Source organism: Thermobia domestica, chromosome 6, assembly GCF_964235325.1.
Source record: "Thermobia domestica chromosome 6, izTheDome1.hap1.1, whole genome shotgun sequence".
Taxonomy (NCBI): Eukaryota; Metazoa; Arthropoda; class Insecta; order Zygentoma; family Lepismatidae; genus Thermobia; species Thermobia domestica.
The window spans coordinates 42,043,547-42,058,099 of NC_137459.1; the positions used below are offsets into that span (position 1 = coordinate 42,043,547).

At 36.8% G+C, this 14,553-nt stretch overlaps 1 protein-coding gene across 1 annotated transcript in view; it reads left to right on the forward strand.

Annotated features, from left to right (window-relative positions):
• The first annotated feature begins 6,255 nt into the window (after positions 1-6,255).
• LOC145687654 (putative histone H2B 4) overlaps positions 6,256-14,553 on the forward strand; it is a 37,380-nt gene continuing 29,082 nt past the window's right edge. The window contains exon 1 of the mRNA XM_081761114.1: positions 6,256-6,351. The gene's annotated coding sequence lies outside the window, so the exon portion shown is untranslated. The remainder of the gene's footprint in view (positions 6,352-14,553) is intronic.

Genomic DNA, 14,553 nt, shown 5'->3' on the forward strand with positions numbered 1-14,553 from the left:
GTCCTCTTTGCAAAACATGTACTTTTCATTGCAGTTGGCAACACTGTTAACCCCAGTGGTGGCCTCCATTTGTTCCCTATTGTGGCAAGTCTCTTTCTGTACATCACTTGTCAGCATTGTATTTTGCCGTCTTCCCCTCTTTTGCGGAATTTGCACTTTTCCCCTTTGTCCAACCTTGCTGCTTCCCGAACTTCCACCTCTTATATTTCTTGAACCTATTGCTATGGGCAGCTAATTTTTGGGGAATGCTCATCTCTGTTACAGCTCTTTCAATTGGCATAGGCCATATCTTTCGCTGCAACTATCATTTTCGGAAGGTTCCCTTGTTAGATAAATCCCTCAATTTGTATGTTTTTCTTGTAGAATTACTACGAACGCTCAAAGGCCTTTACAATCCGAAAGTGAGATGGACTTCTACCCTCCCAAGCTCCAGATTGGGACCATTCATGATAGATTGTATTGATTTTAACTTTGCGTGGTTTTTCGGTGACTGATGAAACTGTCATTTAACATTTAAACATTTTCTTCTTTCTGTTTTTTAGATTGTGTGTGCAACATCGAATTCACAGAAGTACATTATTCCATCATTCTTTTTTGCCTCGCAGTCACTACCAAGAACTTTTCTGAGATTCGCTTTGTTCATGTTTTAAAAGTTTATTATCTTTTGGATTTTTACTTGTACTTTTATTCCAGTTTGTGAAACCTTTCGTTATGAAAGTACTATCAGAACGTTTTGGAAGTGGTCTATCTTTATCATATATATAGCCAGTAACGTACCCAGGAATTTATTTCGGGGGGGGTCCAAACTAAATATGAAGCTATTTTATATTAAAATTGCTAAAATTGCCCCTAAAATTAGGCTAAATTTTTAAAAAGTCGAAATTTCGGGGGGGGGTCCGGACCCCCGTGTCCCCCCCCTCCGTACGTCCCTGTATATAGCCCTACTACATACTGAACAAAGAGCGCTACCATTGTCTAGTGGTAAAAGCAACGAGTGAGTCTTTTTTTTTCCTCTTTAAACATGGCACATTATCATCAACATTCTTGTCGATTAAATTTCGGATACTTTAAATAACTCTATTATAAAGAAATATAACCCTCCAAGCATTACACCTCAGAAAAGACAAATACACCACATTAACACCCGATCAACACACTGATTTTTTTCTATCGTTGCTTCGTGCTGATACATATTTCTTAGTGTTCAGCCTCTCAGATAAGAGAATTTTGCAGGGAATTTTAGCAATCGTTTTCTCTTAATGACAAGAGAAGTGCGAAATATAAAAATGGTACCATGAAAAAAGAAATGTGGCTTTTTGCGAAATATGAAAACCGACATTGACTGAAAACTTGCAAATTGGAAAAACATAAATTGCACGTTAAATTTGAAACCAGAAATATGTATATGGCTATACCTACATCTCCAAAAATTCGGGAGGGGGATTCTACAACTTTGGGGGGGGATTTTCCCCTCCTAAGATGCCTTGATAAAACACTGATTAAGCATATACCATACTACTATCGATCGGTAGCTCCGTGCAATCGGTAAGATGAAAAGGCTCGACTCGTGGGTACCATATGATATGATACAGACCAACAGGAATCTCCCTCAGAAGGTGTACAGTTCTCTGAGTGTGAAGAAGAATCGGAAATGTTTCCTGCATTTGATTGTCACTTAAGATTTTAGATGGATGCACTATGACAATCATAAATGGTCAGAGCGGTGACTTGATGTTGATCAAAGTGCAGGACGGCTTCATTAGAAGAGGTAATTTCTCGTGTGGTAATATATGATGAAGTTGATTCATCGTGTCTTTCTCCGTCCAGATAGTTGCAGTACTGAAATACACGAAATGCACCTCAACTTTGCCCGTAAGCATCCATCAATAGTCAACAGACATATGTCCTCATGAGGAATGACAAAGCTTACTACACATGTCGTACAAAGAACGGTGTAGACTCGCCATGAATTCCAACGCAAAACCCTTCTTCACTTACTGCATTCTCCAGGTATCTCTCCCATTGACTACCATATATTTCAACATCATGAGCACCTTCCTAGGGAGTCAACACCTTCCTTGATGATCGGGCTGTGCAACTTGTGATTGAGGACTTCTTCACATTGTAGGCTTCAGAGATCTTCCTCTCACGGCTCAGCATCATCAGCCCGACTGCACAACCTTGAAAGGAGCAGGGTGAATGGCTCGTCATTGTGTTTAGTGATGAGCGACGTTTCCGCACTTTTGATTTGCAAGTGTGACATAAATTGATTGAGTAACCTTGTACAATATATACGATAAGAATACACAAGGTCAATGTTATGACATGTGAGAAGCCATAGCCTAAAATGACAGTTCATCTCTGTTGTTATGTCAAATATGCTAACAGGTACACAGTACTTCCAGAACATCTAAACAGTTCTTTTTGCTAATCTTACAAGGACAAAGAAATACGTTCTTTCAATAGGACAATGACCGGCTAAATACCGCTCTGTTATCCAATATACTTTTCAATTCGTTCATCATACCCTTTGGCCTCCAGGTTTACCCGACTTGTACCCCATTGAGTATGTATGGAAGTTTATGTGAGGATGTCTGGTCCGGTTTGTAGTCCTGGTGACAATTCTTCATCAACTCTGCTACAGGTGGAGGAAATGTACCTTGACATGCGGCATCCTCATGATACTCTCCATACAAGTGAGGAATTCTAGATCGAAGCAGAAAAGAAGTTCACAATCAATTTACATGCTTTCTGAAACATCCTATACCTTCTGTCCATAGCTGTATGAGTGTGTGGGCATATTTACTTACAGTGTACGACGTATAGAGTGTCTATAGAAGTTGAATCACGTGGGACTGTGGTTTCTGTGTGTTCATTCTTCATTCCTTACTGGTGTATTCAATTACGTTGAAATACTATGGATTAATTCCAGGCAGTGAATTCAGTAAACTTGTTCCAGTTCTAAACTTACCAGAGATATATACGGTGTATAGTACCCCACAATCTTCAAGAGATGAGTTATTCATCACCGACTATTAAGAACCAATACAATAAGGAATAATAATTCACACGAGTATGGCCACCGCCTGGTGGGGCAAGGGGAGCAATTACCCCACTTGGACTTTCTAAGGTGCTCAGTTTTTCGAAATACATGTCAAAACATATTAAATTTTCTTACTTACATATTAAATTATTTAATCTATTATATAAAACGAACCAAGGAAGTTCTGTCGCCTTTTGTAGAGGTCTATGTTCAATTAGCCCTCACACCGTAAGTTGAAAGCGAATCCAGATAAGACGAAGATCAGTTGTTGATGTAGGTATGTCCAACATACTACTTGGTTGTGGCAGTTTACTTATACCATGAACTTGCGTAAGGACAGAGTGAACATGAGGCATCCACAGAGCGTCATAAGGGCGTGTATACTGTACGAGTTCAAACTGGGGTCAAACGCCGCTACAGCGGGACGGAAGATATGGCAGACCTTTAGTGAGGGCGTCGTGACTACTCGGACAGTGCAGCGGTGGTTTAACAAGTTTAAGGACGGTGACGAAACACTCGAAGGCGCACCACGTGCCGGAAGACCATCACATGTACAGAATGAAGATTTTTAGGCAGCAATTGAGGCGAACATTGGCCAGACATGTGAGGAACTGAGGATTGCTATTCAGTGTGAGTGGAGAAAGTATTCGGCAGCATCTCCATCAACTTGGGAAGCACTACAAGTTGGGTTGATGGGTCCCACATGATTTGACTCCGGGCCAGGAGGTAACGCGAGTAGACACATGCGTTTCTTTGCTGTCTCGTCTGGGGAACAAGCCATTTTTGGACAGGGTATTGACATGTGATGAGAAGTGGGTCATGTACGAAGATCCGCGGCTCCGTCATCATTGGTTAGCAATCCATGAACCTGTTCCAAAATAGCCGAAACCAGCACTGCACCAGAAGAAGGTCTTTCTGTGTGTTTGGTGGACTGCTCGCGGCATCGTGCATCGGGAACTGCTAGCAGCTGGTCAGAGCATCAATGCAACTGTGTACTGTTGAGCTGTGTTCAAGGAAAACTCAAAACTCTGGAGCCGGCACTTCTGAATTGCAATGGGATCCTCCTGTTACAGGACAACGCTAAGCCCAACGTGGCTAGGATGACCCGGGACACAATTCTACGCCTTGGATGGGAAACACTAAGTATTGCATCCGCCATACTTGGCGGACATTGCATCGTCCAATTATCACCTACCACATTCCTTGGACCATCACCTTAGACGACGCCAGTTCAAATCCCTAGTAGAGGTGCAAAATGCACTTGACACCTTCTTCGCTTCATGGCCCACCAAATTCTACCGCAATTTAATCCATGGTCTTTCAGAACGTTGGCAGAAGGTTGTCAATGCTGATCGGGATTATTTTTGATCTTCCGGGTACGTCTTAGGTGGCATATCGATGTTCAAAGGTGGTGAGTGAAAAAGCGACAGAACTTTCTTGGTTACTTTTATATATAAAAATAAAAATAATCTTGTTTGTGACCACATCACGCTGAAACGCTGAACCGTTCTTGACGATTTTCCGGATACAGTTACCACCTACTTTGAATTAGGTTCTTATGTAGCTTTGATTGAAATGCGTATTCTAAGGAGGGAGCGGGAGCCAAAAATTTTTGTAACAACTTCAGTTTCTCACGATCCTATCAAGTTAGGAAGATGAAACTTAGTATGTAAACTCTTCATTAAAAATAACTTTACTCGTGTCCCAGCCCCTTAGTTTACACCCTATTAATCAAAATGACAGGTTAAAATGCCTGCTTAAGGTAGGTACTATCTAATATGTTACAAAATTAATTTTAAACGGGTCAACTGTTTTCCCGTGATACGATCACAAACAATGCTTCTTTCAGAAAAATTCCGTGGGGGGACACTTAGTATTCGTAGGGGCACATACTATTTTCACACGGTACTATTCTATTTGAAATGAAATGAAATCTTTGAGTTTTACGTCCCACGGTTATGCCGGTTAGGCTAAAGGAGACGGTGATGATGAGTAATGAATGAAATGGTGGAATGAAGAAAGTGGGAGGAAACGGGAGAACAACGAGAAAACCCACGCACACGGTGTTTGTCCACCACAAAGTTCACTTGGCGGGGGCTGAGATCGAACCCGGGAGCCCAAGCACCAGAGGTTAATGCTCTACCACTGAGCCACCGCGGCCCCTACACCTTCTTTAAAGTGCGTATCCTAAGGGGTTCAAACATTCTCAATAGTCCTATTCTCACCGTGCGACTAACGGGAATTTCAGCTAGTATATTTATGGAATTGAGTTTTTTTTTTTTTTTTTTTTTTACAATTATACCCTTTAGGCTAAAAGGGGACGAATGACGAATGAAAGTAGGCCTAGATGCTTGTGAAATTAAGTTTTAGTGCTCTTCCACTCTGGAATCGAACCCGTCATCATGTACACCAAAAGCGTACGCGATAGCCACTAGACCAGCATGGAGGACTTTAATATCTTAAACGCCATAGTAAATCTAGTGTCGTTAATAATGTTATGCGTGAAAATAATTGTTTTATATGAAGTATTTACTATTTGCATGTATGCATCAAGGCAGTAGCGTAGGTAGGATGTGTGTTTGGGGGGGGGGGCAAGTGTTGTTATAGGTACATATAGAAAAATTACAAACAAAAAAAAATATAAAAAATTACAAACATCAAAGTACCAAAATACATCGTCGGACCTCTTTGGGGTGGGGCCGGCCCATCTGGCCCCCCCTTCCCTACGCCACTGCATCATGGTGTGGGCATATGTATTCACAACTGTTCGTGTGTCGGTCCCCTTTCTTGGAAAAACCGCCGTGAGCGTCCCTGTCCGGTATTCTTTCCAGCAGTTTATATAGTGGTTAGTAATTTCAGAGAAAATACTTCGTCAAATATATACAGTTTGTCTTCTTTGCTGATAAATCATTAAATTCAAATAAGTTTCTGTGTACTTTGAATATTCTGTTGGTTGGAAACACTGTGAAGCACAGTAACGAGCGTGCATACCAACATAGTAAAATTCAGCATTTGTAACAAGAATTGTGCAGGTTTGTTTTCGCGTATTATTATTACTATCGAAATAATAATAATTGTAATATTAGGTATATAATACATTAATAATGCTTAGCTTCCTGAATATCTGAAAGAAAGTCTTTGAAAATATTAATTTTCAAATAATAAATTAATTTAATTTGTTTGACTAGAGTAGTTTTTCATTGTTGATAAGCGGCGCCAGGTGGCCTGGTTAGTCCAATTTGAATTTACTGGTTTTCTATAACCTTGTGAGTTCGTGAGTGAGAAGTGTTCGTCTAGTGGCCAATTACGTAAGTATTGTAGTACGTATAAGTGATATAATTTCATAGTTTATATTATAATTATTAAAATAGTGATAGTTATTAAATTATGTGGCAAACTTCTGAGCATTGACGTATTGTAATAATATAAATGTTAAAACAAACTACTTTCGACTTTTTATTATAGCTTAGCGATATTGATGAATCACAAGAAATAATTGTTCATTAGGAAACTGTCATTTTCATGTGGATTTTGTTTTGTTAACAAATGACCTGCTTCATGCATATAGGGCACCTGCTACTTAAGTCAGCAAAATCATCCGTAAAAGTGGGATAAAATGAAAAGAAAACTTTCCCTAATTGCACATTTGATGTCAGGACATTGTTAGAAAATGAAAACCAGAGTTTTCCGTGAAGTAATTCGTATAGATTTGAATTCAGAATGTTGAGTGTATCCCATGCTATGTTTACGCATTATCGTACGTGTCCCATTAAAATGGGGACAAAATACATGTAAAAATGATTATGAACACACAGGACCCTATAACTGATAAATCTTATATTTGATAGCCTAACGGTGGTTGGTTCAACGGCGCCAACTTCCCAAAATTTATGTGGGTGCATATTAAGGGCAGGACGTGTTAGCCTATATGCTTTCAGGGAAGTCTGATAAAGTAAAATATACCGGCACTATAAGGATAAGTTGGGGCTACCTTAGCTCAGATGGTAACACGGCTGACTTAAACGTAAGAGAAACGCATGGGTTGGTTGACTGGGGTTTACTCTTTTTTTTTTTTTTTTTTTTTTTTTTTATAGCACCATGGCTATATGAGACTTAATTCTACACTTTAAGTTGGATTCCGGGCCAATGTAATACGATCAAATCTCAAGGTTCTCCCACTGGGAATCGAATTAGAAATCCGGTGCACCAAAGGCGCGCGCTAACAACTAGACCAACAGGGACGGCTGGTTAGTTTGAAGTGTAGCGTCCCTTTAAGACGCTGAAGCTGTATACGCCAAAAAGCTACGATAGCTTAAGTCAGTGATCCACAACCTGAAGCTCCCTTTCTGGGGGACGTGTTGAACAAGCAAGGGAAGCACAAACTACTCAGAGAAATAAGCTGTAACATTCTGAATAAATCATTGCTTGTATTTGACCATTTGTAATTTAAGCTTTAGTAAACTTCATAGACGATACATGTGTGATATTTTGTCTCTGTTGTGGGTTGGAGGGAGCGTGAAGTACGCAAAGTTTACGAAGGTGTGCCAGGTAAAGAAGGTTGGGAGCCACTGGCTTGAGTGTTGTCCGAATTGCATCAGTCCCAACTGTGAATCAAACCGTGAGAGTCCAATACCGAAGGCACGTCTCAGAACACTTGAATATGGCATTTATGGGAGTGAAAGTTTGCATTTTTGATCAAGATCTAAGAAATGATAAAAATGTAATTCACATACACGCTGTGTGATACAACTCTAACATTAAACGCATGAGACGTCATGTACCGTATATGGATACAATATAAAATTGCACAGTAGGAATATTCATTTAGAACGGTGGAATACGCAAAATTTCACCAAAGGGGATAGATTCAAATAGAGTCGTATTCTATCAGCCACGTGTAATGTTTGTACATATGATTTAATATAGTAAATGTTTATTTTGCAAAAATCGCGCTCAAGAAGAAGGGGTAAGACACCGAAACTCCCTTGCGTATGATACTGGCTCGAAATGAACAAGATGTTATCTGAGTTTGGACGTGATTCCCATTGTTTTAGTAACTTATTGGCATCTTGTTACATATGTACAGGGTGATTCATATAAAACAGGTGCTCTTGAAATACTTATACCATTGTGAATACTTAATCTTTCGGGGTGGAGCTTTCTACGAACAACGTAGAAAAACTTTAAAGATTTGTTAAATGCCAAATAGTTGTTGCTCCCATCAGCTATTTTTCTTGGTTTACTATTTACATCCGCAGGACCTAACTTCGGTCTTTTGAGTACCGGTTGCTATCTTCCGATTGACGTCTCGCATTCGGTTAGTTTACGGTAGGATTGGTTAGTTTAAGTTAGGTTAGGCTAGTTTAGGTTACGTTAGGTTAGTTTAGTTTATGTTATATTATTGTAGGAGTCTCGCATAATTTTCTAAAAAATGATAGAATTTCGCTTATTTCTACTAATATTACATTAGTTTAGGTTAGTTCAGGTTAGCTTACGTTAGTTTATGTTAGGTTAGGTTAGATTTGGTTACGTTATGTTACGTCTAAGTACTTGCATCACTCATTTCTCCTGTAAATTTTGTGTTTTTTACGTGCTTCTGGACCCCTTGTACTAAACATACCCCAAAAGATGTATAGGACCGCTGAGCTCCCACACGCTGCGCGTGACGCGCACTGCACCCTGGGAAGGTGGAAATATGGTGTGAGTTGGTCGTTGATTAGTTTTTAAATTTTAGTTTTTTTTTTTTTTTTTTAATCTTTTCTACGACATTTCGAACATAGAGCGGTATAAAAGGAACTTCGAAAATATCGTTGAATTGGTTGACGACACAAAACTGACTCAGGGGTACTTATACCAAGGTGGACCAATATATATTACACGAGTGGAGTCTCTTGCTCTAATCAGTAGTTTCTTCAACGAGTCATTTTGTCAATTTCGTGGCCACACCAATCACTAGGTATGTCATCATCAGATTATTTCTTGTGGAGTAGTCTTAAATATTGTGTATATTGGCATCGGTCACGAACATGCAATGATTTAAGGAACACTATGTTCACCGAATCAACAGTTAACAGATATGTTGCAGCGGACTGAGCAAAACATGTAGCAAAACGCACGGATACGCATACGGAAAAATATGATCACTTCTCATGTGATAGCAGGTAAAAATTCTAGAGATACTGTACCAGTCGTGTCTTCATAATTTCCAATAAACATAAATTAAATTTTAAAATTCACTCGTTTTATATGAATCACTTGTAAATAAGGTTATATTATAGTAAATATTGAAATGAAACTCGAAGTCACTGTTCATCCTAGTTTTCCACTTATAGGATTCTTACTATTATGCTCTGCGAAATTCTCGATGAACTCAGAAGTGTTGTAATCTGCAATAAACTAAATGGCTATATGAGACGTGGACCTACTGTCTAAAGCTAGGTTACCATGATCCAAGAATCTGGTAGCTGTCATTAAAAATATCTTGCAGCCCCATATTTCTATTTACTGTTTACACTTCACAACTTCTGAAAGCAAGAAGGATATCTCCACCCATGCAGCACTGCACTCTAGTGGACAATTAGTGAACCTTCTTCATTAAAAACGTGTATTTTGGAGCGCTTCCCCTCCCCGTCCAAAAGTATCCGTCATTTCGGAAGCGGCGAAACTGTGTTTTCTTTTTCTTATGTCAGTGGAAGGGCGATAGCAGGTAGCAAGCAAGACCACACAGAAAGTATCACATGGTTTGATTCCTTGCAAGATGAATTGTTGCATGTCCCTTTCAGGAGAAATATTGTAGGGATGCAATATTTTTTTTATGACAGCTACAATATCCTTGCAGAATGACAACCTAACTTAACGTGGGATTCGAACCACATGACTTCACACTGAGAATCGAACCCGGGCCTCCAGCGCGGAACGCACGTGTGCTAACCATATAACCATAAGAGAGTTCTGAACGAACTAATTGTACTTTACAAATTTAATTAATGTTAGCATAATAAATTATAGTTCTATGAAGAATGTAACTAGAGACCAGATGCTAAACAAAATACCTCTTTCTTAATATTAGAGACAGAATAAACTCTTTAAAGTTCATTTGTGAGCCTTCACTTCAATTTAACGAAAATTTATTTTTCTATTTTGTTTATTTTACTCTAGATTGCATATTTTATTGTTTAAAATGAAATGAAATCTTTAAGTTTTACGTCCCACGGTTATGCCGGTGAGGCTAAAGGAGACGGTGATGATGAGAGATGAGTGAAATGATAGAATGAAGAAAGTGGGAGGAAACGGGAGAACCCCGAGAAAACCCACAAGCACGGTGTTTGTCCACCACAAAGTCTTTATTGTTTAAATACCAAATATTGTCTATTTGCACTGTTCATTCAAAATCAGGATTTAATTGAGATAATTACACAAACTCTTTTGTTTCAAAAAAAGATTTCTGTGTTCCAAGAAATTAAAAAAATAAAATTAAGTTATGTTCAGGTCAGATTGGCCACAATAAATGGATAAAATTTCACCGCGAAAAATGTGACCGAGCTATTGAGGTTATTAATGCTGACAAATGAAACATAATACTGTAAATACTTTAAATAAGTAACAATTACATCCACGGATATTTAAAGATCGTATTCAATTTTAAAATGTATTCTACTATTAAAGACAAAATTTATCAATTGAAAATAGTGATTCTAAACATATATGTTATAAAACTTCGCACTGCTGCGATAAAATGCTGTAAATTATTTATTTATTTATTATATATACTCATATGTGGAAAGAATTTAATGCTACTTTATTTAGGATACTAGTATCTATCCTGTTCAAACAACCATCAGGTATACCTATATTTCTAGATTATCTGAACACTATTTAACATTATGACTACTTTGAGTTTATATGTGAGGACTATTACGTAAACTTGGTTAAGTCTACTTTTCTCTGAAAATACTTTTTTCCCCGTAAATTGAACTGTGAAGTCCTTGCTATCTTTGGTTACAACGGTATCTTCTAATAATAAAGTGTAAATTAAGTCATTCAATATCTTAATTATAGAAAATTAGTTATATCTTCAGCATGGTCGCTTGTAGAATATTTTACAACTGAGAGCGAACGTTCCCTCTTGAAATTTTTATAGGCTCCAATGTTCAAAAATCCACTTTATAAATATTTCAATGAAATTTTTCGTGATAGTGAATTTCATAATTTCGGGTTTCGTGAAATGTTAAACATTATCCGGAAGATAAAAATTACAAAGAAAAATGTTAACTGTTTTATGATTATTTTAAGTGCAATCTCTACAAATGAAATATAGAATATTTGTAAAAGTAACGAATGCTAATTGTTAACTATGAATTATTTTGACTGCATTCAGGAGATGTAAGTTCGCTTCTTACAATACATTCGAGACTGTCAGACACCAATGCTTCTGAATGTAGTCATAATTATTACTTAGAAGTTATTTCGACTACATTATAATTAGTATTCAACATTCTTTCTTTTCTTTTTTGGGTGGATCAAAAAATATAATATATTTCAGTCAAAACTTTTCTTGTAGGCCTTATCTGGAGAACTACATATAGTATAGCCAAACCCAAAGTATCACTTAACTCAGTATGATGTGCTTGTTCCGTAAACAGAATACGAAAACTCTATTTAGAGACTGTTCAAAACTCTTTTCTGATCCAAAACTGATCTAAAAACTAATTGTTGGTCAAGATTGCAATCTTTTGATGCATTTTTTTATCTTTTTTTTGTATTTCCTATACTTCACTTTCAGAGAATGTTCTTAAGAAACAATACAGAACGTAACTAAAATATGCATGAACATTTTTTACATATTAAATGTTGTGGTGTTTTAGTCAGAATCGAATTTATGGAACCCATCAAAAGAATTTGATTGTACTATTCATAAAATTCATAAACGTGTACTTTTGAAATGGCTATCTACAGAAAGAAAAAAAAAAAAAAGAAAGGAAGCAACCAATCCGACGATATAAATACTTTTTATTATACTAATTTAGATACTTTTAGAATATTCATTTACACGTTATTACGTTTTAATCATATTTACATCTAGGATCTTAATAAGCGTATGTCCTTCTCTGCAATTTTTTCCAGGAATCCATTATTACTAAAAGTGTAATATTTATTGTCTGTGAATAAAAGATCAATACACTTCGAAAGAAAAATTCAAAATACGCGTTCCGCGCCACGTGCGAAGAAGGAAAGCTTATCTCCGTTTAAATCAATAGGTTGTAAATTCAACAATGCCCAGTTAATTCCTTACAATGACTTTTTTTTTGGTTTGTTTAACGAACTCTTGTAGGAAAAGCAGGTGAATTTAAGTTACAGATTGCAGAACTGCACAATAGATTTAGATCACCGAATGCCATTCGGATAATACAACGAGATACCTAAGATCGGCGGGACACCTCTTGACCATGGAGGATACATGTTGTACTTATGTATAGTGTTATAGTCGGAAATCCTGGTGAAAGGAGACTTTTGTGTAGACCAAGAAGTTGGGAGGACAAATGCAAAACAAAATCGTATGTTAGAGACACGTGTAATAATCCAAACTATATTGGCAGAGCATAATGTCCGATAGCGATATTTTATTAGGATTAGAAATTATATTTTTGGCCATTCGGCATCTATGTCCTCTTAAGTCCGTTACGCATAAAGAATGACGTCCCTAGGAGATAATGTCCGTGGAAGTGGGAAAGGAAGGAAGGGAATTGGAACCTGTATGTTAGGTATAATCCCGGCATTTGCCTGATGTGAATCAAGGAAACTCAGGAAGAACGTCACTCAGGATGGCTGGAAGATTGAGGAATATCTTTAACCTTTTCAACCAAGTGTCCGCACCAGGAATCGAACCATGGATCGCTCGTACCAAAGGCGAGAGCATTAGCGATTTTCAAAAGCCGGTGCTCCTGGGGACACTGCAGACAACTTGTGTAAAAATGTTTCGGAGTGTGGAAATAGATGTTGATGAGGCCTATAAATGAATGATTCTAGGGTCAATCCATAGGGCTTTTTGTATGAAATCTTGTAATGTGTTCTGTGTTCCTCTCAAAGTTCATTATCTGAGGGTTTTACGTGTATATCTGATAGAATAAAATAATGTCTTAACAATCTTTTTTTTTTTTTTTCTTTTAAATTTTAGAATAACTTCGAGTATCCATTGAAGTCAGACAAATTCAAGCCATACATATATTTTTTTAAAAATAATATGTTTTCATGTTGCAATTCGCTTTTATATATAAATAAAATAATGTTCATACCTGGAGTATAAAGTATTTGTATTAACAGTGTTCGAAATGGTCTTGGAAAACTCTGAGAATTCAGGGAAAAAGACTGGAAATCAGGGAAATTTTATAAAAAATATTTGTTTTCTAACAATTATTGCATAGTAATTTCAGCTTAGCCAACCATTATAATTGACGTTCTTCAGATTCTTATGGAAGGTAAGTGAAATGTACGTATGAGCAATTGATTACTATTTGTCTCAATAGAATAAATGTTCTCATATATAAATATTCACTGTTATTTATTCGTTATTTGTGTCAATGTCATCCGACATCTGTCATGAAAGTCAGGGAATTTCCTGTCAAAAGTCAGAAAAATAGATTTCTCCAGATCAGTAGGAACCCTGATTAAAGAATAACGATTTCGGCTCCTGTAGCAAAATCTGAAGTCTTGTTCTGGTCTAATGATGTAAGAATTGTTCGTATTTTGGTATTAACAATGATAATGATATGAATTTCTGTTCGAAGTCACTTATGTATTATGGCAGTAATCATAAATAACCTTGGAATCGATGACTGCTCTGACATCATTAACGCACTTTACGGCATAATAACTTGTTAAATGTCATTTGTGTCCGAATCGGATCTGTTTTTATATATAGACAGTGATAATAGCTTATTTGTTTCAGGTTATATTTTCTAGTCAGCATGTCTTTGAATATAAATACAAGTATTTGTAAAATAAAATGTATCCGTTTTTTTTTTTTTTTTAAATTTCTACACGATTGAATGCACAAAACTTTTATCACAGGATTTACTAACTCTGATTGAATAGCGGAAGATGAATGTACATTTACTTGTCGCACGGTATAAATAAACCTTACAAATTTTCATTGTATTACAAAGTTCATTGTATTTGGAAAAATGAATATGTTAATCATTAAAAGAAAAAAAAAGTGTGCTGTAACAAGTAAGTCTAGAAGGAATCAGCATTTTCGGAGCAACAACAGGACTGTAGATGATAGACAGTTACTTTCTTTTCAAGGTACTGTGGACCAGAAGAGGGCTCCAGGTTCCCTTACTGAAGTCGAAATCGTTGCCCATTAATACAAATAATCTATTACTTACATTATTTTATATATATTTTTAACATAAATTTACAAAATACAAGATTTAAATATTTACATACTACAATAATTTCAGTGTTATAATTTTTGTACCTATATATTAAAATGCTAGAAAAGTTTATATGTT